The 13,813-nt window shown below is 46.9% G+C and overlaps 1 protein-coding gene and 1 pseudogene across 1 annotated transcript in view; one reads left to right on the forward strand and one right to left on the reverse strand.

Annotated features, from left to right (window-relative positions):
• Positions 1 to 13,813, forward strand: part of Ccnd3 (cyclin D3) — an 88,427-nt gene that overhangs the window by 55,202 nt on the left and 19,412 nt on the right. The gene's annotated exons all lie outside the window — the stretch shown is intronic.
• LOC128115028 (60S ribosomal protein L7a-like) lies at positions 3,916 to 4,696 on the reverse strand (annotated as a pseudogene).

Here is a 13,813-nt window from a genome sequence, read left to right on the forward strand (position 1 = left end):
ACATAAGTTTGAGGTTAGCCTAGGCTACATGAGACCCTACCTCAAAAAATAAAATGGGGCCGGATGTAGTGGTACACATCTTTAATCTCAGCACTTGGGGGGCAGAGGTAGGTGGACCTCTGAATTCAAGGCCAACCTGATCTACATAGAGAGACCCCCCAGCTCACAAAATGAAAAGAAATAAAATAGGGCTAGTAAGATGGACCAGTAAGTAAAAACTTGAAGACCTGAGTTCAATTCCCCAAGTCCACATTAAAACGCCAGATGCATTGCACATCTGTAATTTCTACAAGATGGAATGTGGAAACAGGAGAATCATATGTAAGATTTCTGGTCAGCTAGCCCGGAATATACAGTGAGAAGAAATGAGAGAGACCCTGACTTCCTGAGGTGGGAGAGAGACCCTGACTTCCTGAGGTGGGAGGGGAGAGACCCTGACTTCCTGAGGTGGGAGGGGAGATCTGACTCCTGAAAGTTGCCCTCTGATCTCCACATGTATGCTTTCACTGCAGTATACACATACACACACACACACACACACACACACACACACACACACACACACTAAATTAAACAACAACAAAGTAGTCTGTATAATATGATACAACATTCTAAAGAGTACTATGTATAACATTCCAGTACAAGGTCTTCCACAGTTGGGACATTTAGTTGTTTTCATTTTTTTTTTTCAGAGAGAGAAATGGCATGAATGTGGTTGGGTTTATCAGCTTGCTTCTTTGTGTAAAGGCTTTCCGAGACTGGAATTGGAGGCCTGGAGTCGACCACTCGAGCAGGAGAGGAAGTTCTGATTAGTAATGGTGCCAGGGTGGAGAGAAGGAAGAACAGAGCAGTGCTGTTCAGCAGGGGTTTGGCACAGGCTGCTGAGATAGGAGATTTGGGATGCATTTCAGAAGTATTTGTAATTCCCTCTCTGGGTATTGTAGCGTTCTTCAGTGTTTTCCAGCCTAGCATCTCACTGACATTTCCCAGACACATGTGGGAGGGGGCAGGGCAGGGTGGGACCGTTCTCTCCCCAGCTCAGCCATGTGCGGCCATCTGGAGTCCTAGGGACCATTCATCCTACGTCCTTCTCTGTTCCTCTCAACTCTCTGCCCCTTTAAAGTATTTCCTTTAATGTTCAACCTTCCAGGGGCTGGGGGATGCCTGCTGTACAGCAGCAGGACGTGAGTTTGGATCCCCAGCACCCCACTTAAGATAGCAGGGCCTGGTCTCTGTAACCTTTGTGCAGGATGGATGGAGACAGGTGTATCCCCAGAGCCTGCTGACCAGTTAGCCTAGACAATCAGTGAGAGACTTTATCTTCAAAGAATGATGAAGAGCCATCTGGAAAGACAACAGATGTCAACCTCTGACCTACACACACACACACACACACACATACACACACACACACACACACACACACACACACACACACACACACACACACAAAATGTCCTCCAACATTTCAAGTCCTAACTGATAAGAAGGCCCAAGACCATCAGATGAATCTCCATGATGCTTTTCATCTGTGGCATCCTGAACTTGGTCCTGAGCACTTACCAGACTGTGTCCTAGCTATCATTACAAATAACTTTAAGAATGTTAACATCCAGCACTGAAAACAAATTATTACACTATTTATTTGTTTACTTGTTTTGTTCATGACGTTGGACAGCTTTTGAGAGTCAGTTCTCTTCTCCACCATAGCAGGGATAAAACTCGGGTCATCAGGCTTGGCAGCAAGTACCTGGTGAGCTGTCCACCAGCCCCAGCAGCATCTTATAGAGGAGGAAGGAGGAAGCTTCCAGGACCTAAGGTCTTATCCAAGCTACCTTAGTAGGGTTTATGACCTGGGCTTCAAGAGTCAGGGCTGTCTGAGCTCCCTGGTCACACCGTGGTAATTACCATGCATTCCTTACAACCTTCATGGTGTCCAGTGAGCAAGGGAGATCATAGCAAGGAAGAAACGCCCCAGAAGCCACAGGAAGCTCTCATCACTTACAGTACATTGAACAATCTCACTTACAGGACACCAGGCATGCTCCTTTACTGCCTCAGGATTGTGTCTGTGTGCTGTGGCCATGTAACTGTGGGTGTGGGTGTCATGGTGAGTTCTGAGGTTCTCTCCTTCAACCAAAGGTTCATCAGGCTTGTGTGGAAAGTGCTTTTACCCAAGGGGCCATCTTACCTGCCCATCAATTTTATTTTATCTTTTGAGACCGTCTAATTAGCCCAGGCTAGCCTGGAACTCACAGTTCTCCTGCATCTGTCTCTACATTCAATCTGCAATGTATTGGCTATCATTTATTATTTATTTATTCATTTGTTTGTTTACTTCATTTGTAACATCCTTAGTATTGTACTGAGAACTTTACAGGCTCTGTTCCTGCTATTTTAAAAACAACTTTATATGTATTTACATATATCATATAGCAAATAACTATTTATTTATTATGACCAGCTGTTGACATGTAGCCTAGGCTGGCCTCAACCTTGAAACCCTGTCAAACCTCCCAAGCATTGAGATCACAGGTGTGCTGTGATCACCTCTATTGGTTTTATCTCTAAGATCCTAAGTGACTCTTGAGTCTGCTTCTTTAGCCACAAAATGAAGATAATGAACACTTATTGTACAGGACCACTGGGAAAATAAAATGAGATAATGCTTCTATTTTTAAAAAAAATGGGCACAAACAAATGTGTGGGGCACACTTACAATTTCAGCACTTCAGAGACGGGAGACAGAAGCGTTCCTGGTACTCATTGGCCATCCAGCCTAGCCAAACTGATGGGCTGCAGGACCAGTGAGAGATCTGGCTAAAAAGATACGGTGGGGAAGCTGCAGAGGCACTCGGCGTTTTAGAGCACTTTTTCTTCTTGCAGAAGATCTGAGTTCAGCTCCTAGCACCCACATCAGGTGATTCACAACCACCTGTAACTTTAACCCAGGGCATTTAATTCCCTCTTCTGGAATCCATAGGCTCATATGTTTAAACCCACACACAGGCACACATATATACATGTAATTAAAAGGAAAATAATAACAACAATAATAATAAAGATGGAGCCAGATGTAGTTGGCACTCGCCTTTAATTCCAGCACTTGGGAGGCAGAGGCAGGTGGATCTCTGTGGGTTCAAGGCCAGCCTCAGTTACATAGTTTCAGGTCAGCCAGGGCTACATTTTGCGATCCTGTCTCAAACAAGAAAAAGAAATTAAAAAAGAAAATGTGAGGAGCTACAGAAGAAGACACCTGATGTCCATATGTGCATGCATGGATGCATGCACCCCTACCCCTGCATGTGCACAAGAATATAACACATGAACATATATATATATATATATATATATATATATATATACCACACATATATACACACATGTACATATACACATATATATACACATATACACACACATATATATGTATTTATATTTTATATATATATATATTATACTTAAGGATCTATTTCCTGCCTTGGGAGGGATAAATGGATGAGAGGAAGTAAGATTATTAATATAAGCTTGAAGTGCAGATTTCCTGAAGGGTGTCCCCTCAGCTCTGTGATCTTAAGTGACTGATCACAGTCTCAGTTGTCTTTTTACCACAAGCTGGAGGAAAGGACCACAGAGCAGGCACCGTACATATTGCAGGAACTGAAGAGAGACATTGGAGGAACGCTGCCTCCTGGCTTGATCCCCAGGGCTTGCTCAGCCTGCTTTTTCTTTCTTTCTTTCTTCCTTTCTTCCTTTCTTTCTTTCTTTCTTTCTTTCTTTCTTTCTTTCTTTCTTTCTTTCTTTCTTTCTTTCTTTCTTTCTTTCTCTCTTTCTCTTAATTTCTTTCTTTCTTCCTTCCTTTCTTTCTTTCAGTTTGTAATTATATTTATGTACAGAAAACTTAGCAGTGTACATTTAACCCAATGTAGTGGCGAGTTCTTTGACCTTTGCCTTTTCCAGCTTGGCAATGTGAGCTACAGATTTAGGCGGCGGATCTCATCATATCTGTCATTGTAATTGGTGCTGATAGCTTCCACCAGCTTAGCCAGAGCACCCTTGTCTTCCGAGTTAACCTGTGTGTAGGCAACAGTGGTGCATGCCATCCTGTGGACCAGGCGCCCCAGCCTGGCCTTTCCCTTGATGATGCAGTAGGGGACCCCCATCTTTTGACACAGTGCAGGCAGGAAGACCACCAGCTCAATGGGGTCTACATTGTGGGCAATTACCACCAGCTGAGCCTTCCTGTTCTCCACCAAGGTGGTGACTGTATTGACCCCCGCTCGGAGGACAGGAGGTCCCTTAGTTGGGACGTCCCCTTTGCCAGCGGCTTTCTTCTCAGCACGGGCCACCAGCCTTTGCTGCTTCTCCTGCTTTGTCTCTGGCCTGCACTTGTGAGCAAGCCTAAGCAGCTGGGTAGCTGTTTGCCGGTCCAGGGTCTGGGGAACTGGTTAATGGCAGGAGGGACTTTGAGTCGCTTGTAGAGGATGGCTCTTCGCCGCGGCAGCCTAATGTAGCGGGGCCATTTGACGAAGCATGTGAGATCTCTTTTGGGCTGGATGTCCTGTCCAATGCCGAAGTTCTTAGACCTTTTCTCAAACAAAGGATTTACCACCTTTTTGGCCTCCTGTTTCTTCATGACAGCGGGGGCTGGGGCCACCTTCTTCCTCTTGGCCTTCTTTCCCTTGGGCATCTTGCTCTGCTGGAGGAGAGAGCACTCAGCCTGCTTTCATACACATCCCAGGACCACCTGCCCAGGGATGGCACTGTCCCAGTGATACAGACTTGTCCACAGGCCAGTCCTATGAGGCATCTTCTCAACTGAGGTTCCCTCTTCTCAGATATATCTAGGTTTGCATCAAATTGGCAAAAACCAATCAGCTGCCGGGCGGTGGTGGCGCACGCCTTTAATCCCAGCACTCGGGAGGCAGAGCCAGGCGGATCTCTGTGAGTCTGAGGCCAGCCTGGTCTACAGAGCGAGATCCAGGACAGGCACCAAAACTACACGGAGAGACCCTGTCTCGAAAAACAAACAAACAAACAACAAAAAAAAAAAAAAGAAAGAAAGAAAGAAAAAGAAAAAACAATCAGCTAAGTGACCTAATGAGTTTCAGTAGAGCTGCTCACAGGAACATGGGTGGGGAGAGAGGAGCGGTTACTTACAGGAGTGTGTGCAACTCACCAGTGGCTACACCACTGAAGAAAATGTCCTGTCTCCCCTGCCATCTACAACTGTCAACCGCCTATAGAGAAGTGGTTCTCAACCTTCCTAATGCTGTGACCCCCTCAACCATAATTTGTTTGTTTGTTTTTCGAGACAGGGTTTCTCTGTGTAGCTTTGGTGTCTGTCCAGGATCTCGCTCTGTAGACCAGGCTGGCCTTGAACTCACAGAGATCTGCCTGGCCCTGCCTCCCAAGCGCTGGGATTAAAAGCATGTGCCACCATTGCCCCGCTCATAAATTATTTTTATTGCTACTTCATAACTGTAATTTTGCTGTATGAATTGTAACATAAATATTTTTGGAGATAGAGCTTTGCCACAGGGACCGAGCAAGGCTCACAGGTTGAGAACCATTGCGATGGACCCTTCTGAGCCGTCTCTGCTCCCATTCTGTCTTCCAGAACCATCTTTGTCTATTACCTTAAGAATCAGCTTCTGGGCCGGGCAGTGGTGGCGCACGCCTTTAATTCCAGCACTTGGGAGGCAGAGGCACCACCATCGCCCGCCTGCATACATTTCTATGCTCCATGCATCATCTATGTTTGCCTGATCCCTGGGGTCAGGACTCATAGGATTCCTGTAGCCAGAAGTTTCTCCAGTCTTGCCTAGCCCGAAGTTGGGAGGAATCAAAGAATCTCTCCCACCCACGTCCTGCAGCCACTTGGTCCCAAGTAAACACACAGAGGCTTATATTATTTACAAACTGCATGGCCTATGGGTCAAGTTTCTTGGTAGCTAGCTCCTATAACTTAGCTCAACCCATTTCTATTCATCTATATGTTGCCACGTGGCTGTGGTGTTACCAGTCAACTGGCGTCTTGTTGCTCGTTGGGCAGCGAGCTGCCTCCTCCCTGACTCCACCTTCTTCATCTCCTCTTTAGTCTGAATGTACTGCCTAATTTTATCCGCCCTGCCATAGGCCAGTGCAGCTTTATTTGTCAACCAATCAGAGCAACACATATTCACAGCACGCAGAAAGCTATCCCACAGCAGACACATTCCACAGTCCCCCTGGAACTGGAGTCACAGATGGTTGTGAACCACCATGTGGGTGCGGGAACTGAACATAGGTCCTCTGTAGGAGCAGCAAGTGCTCTTAAGCCTTCTCTCCAGCCCCTAATGTCATCATTTGCTTTTGTTGAGCTGCAGGGGAGAATGAGGAAGCTAGGCAGTGGAAGTACTACCTCTGGTCAGAAAAAAGAGGAGCTGTGTGGTGGCCAGACTTCCAGGGCAGAAAGCCCCCTTCCCCAAACCCAGCCCCAAGAGAGAAGAGAGAAAGACTGCCACCCTGGCTCCACCGCTTATCTCTTTCAAGATGTTCTCTGTGACTCAAGGAAGATACCAAGGGTCTGAAATCAGAGATGACCCAACAAAAACACAAATTCCTCAAAATGTGTTCTCTTCCTGGAAGAATTTCCCTTCCCATGTCTTTTATTCCTGTGCCAGAGAGTCCCAGCAGTCTGCAGGCTGTGGTCACTCTGTGCCTCAGCCTGGATCCTGGGGACTCACTTCCTCTGGCTTCTCCTTGGGCCTAGGAACAACAGCAAGCTTCCCTCCTTGTGTCCCTGATTCTGGCTGCTGCCAGTTCTGATCCACTTAGATCATTAAATCCTAATCTTGGGTTCTATGATCTGGGTCCAAATGCTGTCTCCACCTCTTGCTGGCTGTGTGACCTGGATAGTTCAGCTCACCTCTCTGAGCTTTGGTGTACTTACTTGTAAAATGAGGGTAACAAAACAATACATTTGATCACTAAAAGTCTTCTAGGGGTTGAGTTTGCTGAGAACTAATCTGGACTAAGCCTATTTTCTGTTTAAATTTATTAGTATTCTCATAGTCAATCTTAAAATATATATTAAAATACATTTGTGATCTATGAAGTATATTTTAAAATACAGTATTTACAGGAACATATCTCCATGGGTCCTTATGTTTATGAGGCAGGCTCTTCACTGACTGTCTCTCTAGTCCAACAAACGAAGGCTCATGCACACATTTTTTAGATAAGATCTCACACTATGTAGACCGAGCTGGACCCTCTGCTTCCTCATTTCTGGGACTAAGGCATGCATGTGCCACCATAGCCAACCTACAGTTGATTTTATTTTTATCTGTGTGTGTGCATGTTTGCACATTCACATGTATGCAGATACCATGTAAAAAAGGCCAGAAGAAGGTGCTGGATCCACTGGAACTGGAGCTATAGGCGGTTGCCAGCTTCCATGTGGGTGCCGGGAACTGAACTCTGATCCTCTACAATAGCAGCAAATGCTCTTAGCCACTGAGTTGTGTCTTCAGCCCCTTTTCTTGTCTGTTTTCCTCTCCTCTCCCTCTCTCCTTCAAGTCTTACTCTGTAGTTTAGGCTGCCTCCAGAGTGATGGGACTATGGGTCTTTTCTTTCCTTTCGGAGACAGGGTCTCATGTGTCCCAGCCTGGCCTTGAACTCCTACACAGCAGAGGATGGCCTTGAACTGCTGATCCTTCAGACTTCATCTTCTAACGGCTGGGGCTACAGTCATGAGTCACCATGCTTGGCTCCCTTCTCTTTTCATCTGTCCTAGCCCAACCCCAGAAGTTTGTGAATTCTCAATTATTCATGCTGTGGAGAGCTTAGGGGGTAACTGCAAATGAGGGAATACATTAATAAATTAGGAAGCTCTAGTTGCCCTCTGATAATAAGACAATTGTTATGATGAAGAGGCCTGACTCAATAGATTGTTGATTTGAGAATAATTATATTCAGTTTAGGAGGGGGCTGGCCCTCTGGGAATTTCCGATATGGGATGGATAGAACATCCCACCAAGAAGCAGTTTACTGACCCAGTTAATTGTGGGTTGGTTGGTTTGTTTTGAGACAGGGTCTTACTCGGTATCTCTGTCTGTCTGGGACTCATGTGTATACCTGACTGACTGTCCTTGACCTCCCAGAGGTCCATAAACTGATTGGATTTATCTGTTTTTATCTTTTGACACAGCGTCTCTTGTAGCCTACGTTGGCTTTGACTTCATTATATAGCTGAGGATGACCTTAAATCTCTGGTCCTTCTGCCCCTAATGCTTGAACGATGAGTTCATAGGCATCCATCACCATGCCCAGTTATGTAAGATAAATTCTTTGTATAGAGGTACAAGACAAAGAGGGTTGAGTCCTGCCTAGGGAAAGTCCTATAGGTCTCAGCTCAGTTTCAGAATCACTTGGGGATGATGTCTGGCCTGGTGGCACATACCTATAATCCCACCATTTGGAATTCAAGATCAGCCTAGGGTACCTAATAACACCATCTCTCTCTTTCTCTTTCTCTCTCTCTCTCTGTCTCTCTCTCTGTCTCTCTCTCTGTCTCTGTCTGTCTGTCTGTCTGTCTCTCTCTCTCTCTCTCACACACACACACACACACACACACACACACACAGAGTGCATGGTATTGCATACCTATAATCCTAGCACTGTGCAATCCCAGTGTTCAGACAGGTAGAGGCAAGAAGATCAGGAGTTCAAAGTCATCTTCTCTTACATAGTGAGTTCAAGGCCAGCCTGAACTACATGAGACCCTGTCTCAACATAACACAAAAGGAAAAGACAGAAAAAGAAATAGTCATAGCAGGGCTGGGGGCGTGGCTTCCTGGTAAAGCGTACTTGCTGTGTGAGCATGGGGACCTGAGTTTGAATGCTTAGTGCACACATAAAAGCTAGCCTAGCCTGGAGGCGGTGGTGAATGCAATCCAGCACTTACGAGGCAGAGGCAGGAAGATCTCTGTGAGTTCGAAGCCAGGCTGGTCTACAAAACGAGTTCCAGGACAGCCAGGGCTACACAGAGACATTATGGCTTGAAAAACAAACAAACAAAACAAAACAAAATAAAAAAACCTAGGCAAGGCTTCGCATGACTGTGACCCCAGAATTGAGGGTCAGAGGTAAGATGCTGTGGGGGTTCGATGGCAATCCTAGCCAAAATGGTAGCTTCAGGTTCAGTGAAGGACCCTGTCACAAGGGAATAAAGTAGAGACAGAGGAAGATATCCAGCATCCTTCTCTGGCCTCGCCACTCACATGGATGAAAATACTGGCACACGCACACATGCATACATAAGCATACCCTACACACACATACCACATAAACACATACCAATTTTAAAAAATAATGATAGTCTTTGTAAAGATAAAGGACTGGTTTGCTGATAGAATGCTTATCCAGTGTGTAAGAGGCCTAGTATTGCAAACCAATCGGTGAATCGATCAAGCCACGCTTTCCCTTCCTTCCTTCAGACAGGCTCTCACTGTGTAGACCAGGGCCATCCTCAATTTCTGCATTTTCCTGCTCAGCCATCATAACCTGTATCACGCCATAGCTGTGGAACAGGGCATGAAGTGCAGCAGTAAATGAAGTGCAGTAGTAAATGTATTATAAACTGGACATTTTAGACCACCTCTACCTACCAGGCAATTTAGATTACCCTGCTGTATAGAGAAGAGCCGGAGGCGTAAGTGCTACGGCCAATGTGCCCAGGCAGGGCTCCTATTTGAACCCAGCTCCTAGTCTACTTGGCTTATGTATGTGGTCACATCCCATGTCATCATGGGAAGTCAGGGTAGAGTCTTCTTCCCAGAAACTGAAATGGAGATAGCTCACGTGTGAATCAAAACATAATGGGTCAGAGCAAAGATATGCAACCAATTGAGAGAGACACAAAGGCTGTGAGGCAGAGCAAGCCTTGACCTTTACCCTTTGGCCTCTGTTAGCATATCTAAAGGAGGAATGTGTCCTAGGAGTGGGCCTCTGAAGGGCAAGTTAGTCCACCCAATACTTGGAGGTCTATTGGAGGGAGGGATCCTGGCCCAGCACTCGGGTGGCCTTGAGAACTGCCCAGAACTATCCCTCTGATGTCCTAGGCTGTCTGTCTCCCTCCCTAGGTGGCCTCTTCTCCACCTCCTCTTAAGTATAGCTGTTTGCTGCTGTCCACTCTCCCACATTCCTTACATGACAGCATCTACCCTGGGCTCAGCTTCCTGTGCCTACGACTTCAGAGGTCCTGACTCAGTAGACTCCAGAGAGAAATGTCCCCACACAGGACTGACTTCATCTTCTATCCCCGCTTGGGTCTTAGTAATTTTCTGACCTGGCTCCTGGCAAGCCTGATGGCAGGGCTTGAACCCCCAAACCCACATGATGAAGGAGTGGGAGAAGACCCCTTCCTCAAGTAGTCCTGATCGCCACACAGTGAGGTAAATGCACCTCTGTTCCCACACACAACATGCACCTACCCCTCCCCCCCATGCAACATGCACAACATGCATCCGCTACACACATACACAAATAAAATGTGAAAAGAGAAGTTTCATTGGGCAGTGGTGGCGCATGCCTTTAATCCCAACATTGGGGAGGCAGAGGCAGGTGGGTCTCTGTGAGTTCGAGGCCAGCCTGGTCTACAGAGTGAGTTCCAGGACAGTGAGGGCTGCTACACAGAGAAACCCAGTCTCAAAAACAAACAAACAAACAAACAAACAAATAAATAAATAAATGAAACAATAACAAATAAAATAATTAAAAAATAAAATATTGAGAGAGGTTTCCTGTTACTTGTTTTGAGATAGTGTTTTGCTATGTAGTTCAAGCTAGCATTGAACTATCAATTCTGCTTTAGCCTCCAAATAATTGGGAGCATAGCCCAGGGAGTCATGCCGCTGTGCTTGGAATTTTTCAGAGGTTTATTTACAAGAACCTCTTAATGACTTCCCACTTACATGTCCCCAGACCCTAAATGCTTAGAACTCAGCTTCTGGTTTTGATTAAAACCCTTTAACAGGTTTGAAATGTACAATAAATTACTGTTAACCCTTATCTGCCTATGCTGCAGCATAGGATACTAGCACTTGAATACACAAGTGGTGATATATACTGCAATTCATGTATGTTGTTTGTGTATTTTGAGACAAGGACTTACTCTATAGCCCTGCCTGACCTGGAACTCCCTATGTAGACCAGGCTGGCGTCCAGCTCACAAAACTCTGCCTGCCTCTGCCTCCTGAGTGCTGGGACTGAGGGTGTGCCCCACTACACCTGCCCTATATGTGTCCAATGTTTATTTTAAAGCCTTCAGCATAATGCCCTGTGCTGTAATCTCAGCACTGGGCGGGGTGGGGGACAGGAAGATCTGGAGTTTGGGGCCAGCATGACCCGTTTCAAAAGTCAAAATATGTAATTTGCTCTTAGGCTGAGCACGGTGGTATCCCTGGAACTTCAGCTTGGGAGGTGGTGAGGAGGATTTTTGCATGGCCATCCTAAGGTATATAACAGGTTCAAGACCAACCTGGGCTGCACAGTTAGACTCTGACCCGGAAACAAAAATTTCCTTTGGGCCTTGTTCAGATCCTCCTGCTGGCACAGTCCCCTCAGGATTGATCCTGCCTTCCCAGCCTGCCTCTGCCCTTGCCTCTCTTGTGTCTTGGAAGCTGGCCACCCTACCATGGTGTTGGGGTTTGGTATCCCGAGTGAAGACATGCATAGGCTGGTTGCCTAGTAGGATTTGGTTCACTTGGTAGCTCTGCCTTTTCTGCTCTGTGTATGCTTCTGTGACCTTTATTAGGAATGGTTGGCGGCTGTCCTCCAGGCAGCCTCAAAGAGCAAGCTCCCGTCAGCCGAAAACAGGGCCCTGAAATATAGGCACTTGGCAGAATCTGGGTCCTCCCTCACATTTCAGCAGGGAGCTGAGGAGGTTCTGTACAGGTGGCATTCCAGCAGGCCTGGAAGGGTACAGGGTACTTCTAGAGTGGTGGAGATGGGTGAGGGAAGGGTCTTAGGCAGACAGAAGCCTAAGCTAAGCAAACCGGCCAATGCAGGGCACACACAGGGTCCCCAGGTCCAGATGCTTCCGTGTTGGGGAAGAGATTACAAGGCTAGAGAGAGAATTTGGGGCTCAGCCCTACACCCCCGAAGCCTTTGCCTTTTTTTTTTTTTTTTTTCTATTGTTTTCTAATGGCCTACTTGCCATATTTCAAGCTAGAGCTTGGTGGTTCTGAAACTTCAGCAGCTCTGGATTTTATCTTGTAGTGGTAAGGGGTTTGAGGTTTGTAAGAAGTGAAGGGTGCATGTGCATTCTGGAAGGTTTTGAAAGACTACTTGGGCCGGGCGGTGGTGGCACACGCCTTTAATCCCAGCACTCAGGAGGCAGAGGCAGGCGGATCTTTGTGAGTTCGAGGCCAGCCTGGTCTACAGAGCGAGATCCAGGACAGGCACAAAGCTACACAGAGAAACCCTGTCAAACCAGAAAGGAAGGAAGGAAGGAAGGAAGGAAGGAAGGAAGGAAGGAAGGAAGGAAGGAAGGAAGGAAAGAAGGAAGGAAGGAAGGAAGGAAGGAAGAAAAAAGAAAGAAAGAAAGAAAGAAAGAAAGAAAGAAAGAAAGAAAGAAAGAAAGAAAGAAAGAAAGAAAGGCTGCTTGGGGAGCTGTGGGGAGCACAGGTTAGAGACGCTGACTGCAGACAGGGACTGCCGCACCAGTCCAAGTGTTAGGTAGGAATGCCTGAGCAGCAAGTGGAAGGACCAGATTCCAGAAGCATTTTGGAAGAAGTATCGACAGGACGGGCTTGCAGACTGTTGTATCGACTGGGATGGGAGAAGTTGAGAAAGAATGGTGTGGATATTTACAGCTTGGGGCACTCAGCAGACCCCAGTTCATGGCCACACAAAACACAAAGACGGGACAGATGGCTTGGAGGGTCTAGAGCAGCGAGCATCATGGGACGTCCAGTGGGGACGTGCGGTGGGAGTTTGGGATGGAGGATGGGACTAGAGAAATGTGAAAGCTGACTAAGTGAATTGAACAGGACAACCCCTGGAGGTGTGCCTGAGGACATCAGCTGAGGCTCTGGCTTCATCTGGAAGCCTGTGGAGGAAAAGCCCGTGGAGGTGGAGGGGGCTGGAAAGGAGTGGCTAGGTGCAGTGGTGGCGCCTTTGTCCCAGTACTTAGGTGGGGGCAGGAGGATCACCCTGGGCTACACACCGGGTTCACCCCCACCGAGGGCTCCATGAAACTATCTCCAGGGTGGGGGTGGGGTGGGGGTGAAGAATGTGTTGCTCAAGGCACTTCTGGGGCTCCTGGGCAAGTCTCGGCAATGGCAACTGCCTATTAGGAGAGAGTAGAGCTGACCTGTCTCTTATCTGCTCAGGGACCAGATGCTTCTGCTCGGCCTGGGCTTGCTGCCATGGTCTTTCTCCCTGCCATGTGCTCAGCCTTCTTCTGCCGAAGAGGAACTCATAAAAACGGGGATGCTCCAGCCTGGTCTACAGAGCGAATTCCAGGACAGCCAGGGCTACACAGAAAAACTTGTCTCTAAAAAACAAACAAAAATGTGGGACTGCTGGCTTACCCCCATTTTTCTTCAGAGACACATAAGGAGCTCAGCACGTGAGCACAGAGCCTGAGCATCCAAGTAGAATGAATAGCAATGTGACCTCAGTTCCCTGCTTTGCCTAGAGCATGAAGTCACTCTTTGGTAGGGTACCTACCATCTCACCTTCAGGCACGGGTAGAACTTGCTCTGAATTTTGAGTTGTTTAGACTTGTTTCATCCCTCCTTCCTGTCCATCTGTCCATCCATCC

This window comes from Peromyscus californicus, unplaced genomic scaffold (assembly GCF_007827085.1).
Source record: "Peromyscus californicus insignis strain IS unplaced genomic scaffold, ASM782708v3 Scaffold_19__1_contigs__length_69161282, whole genome shotgun sequence".
Taxonomy (NCBI): domain Eukaryota; kingdom Metazoa; phylum Chordata; class Mammalia; order Rodentia; family Cricetidae; genus Peromyscus; species Peromyscus californicus.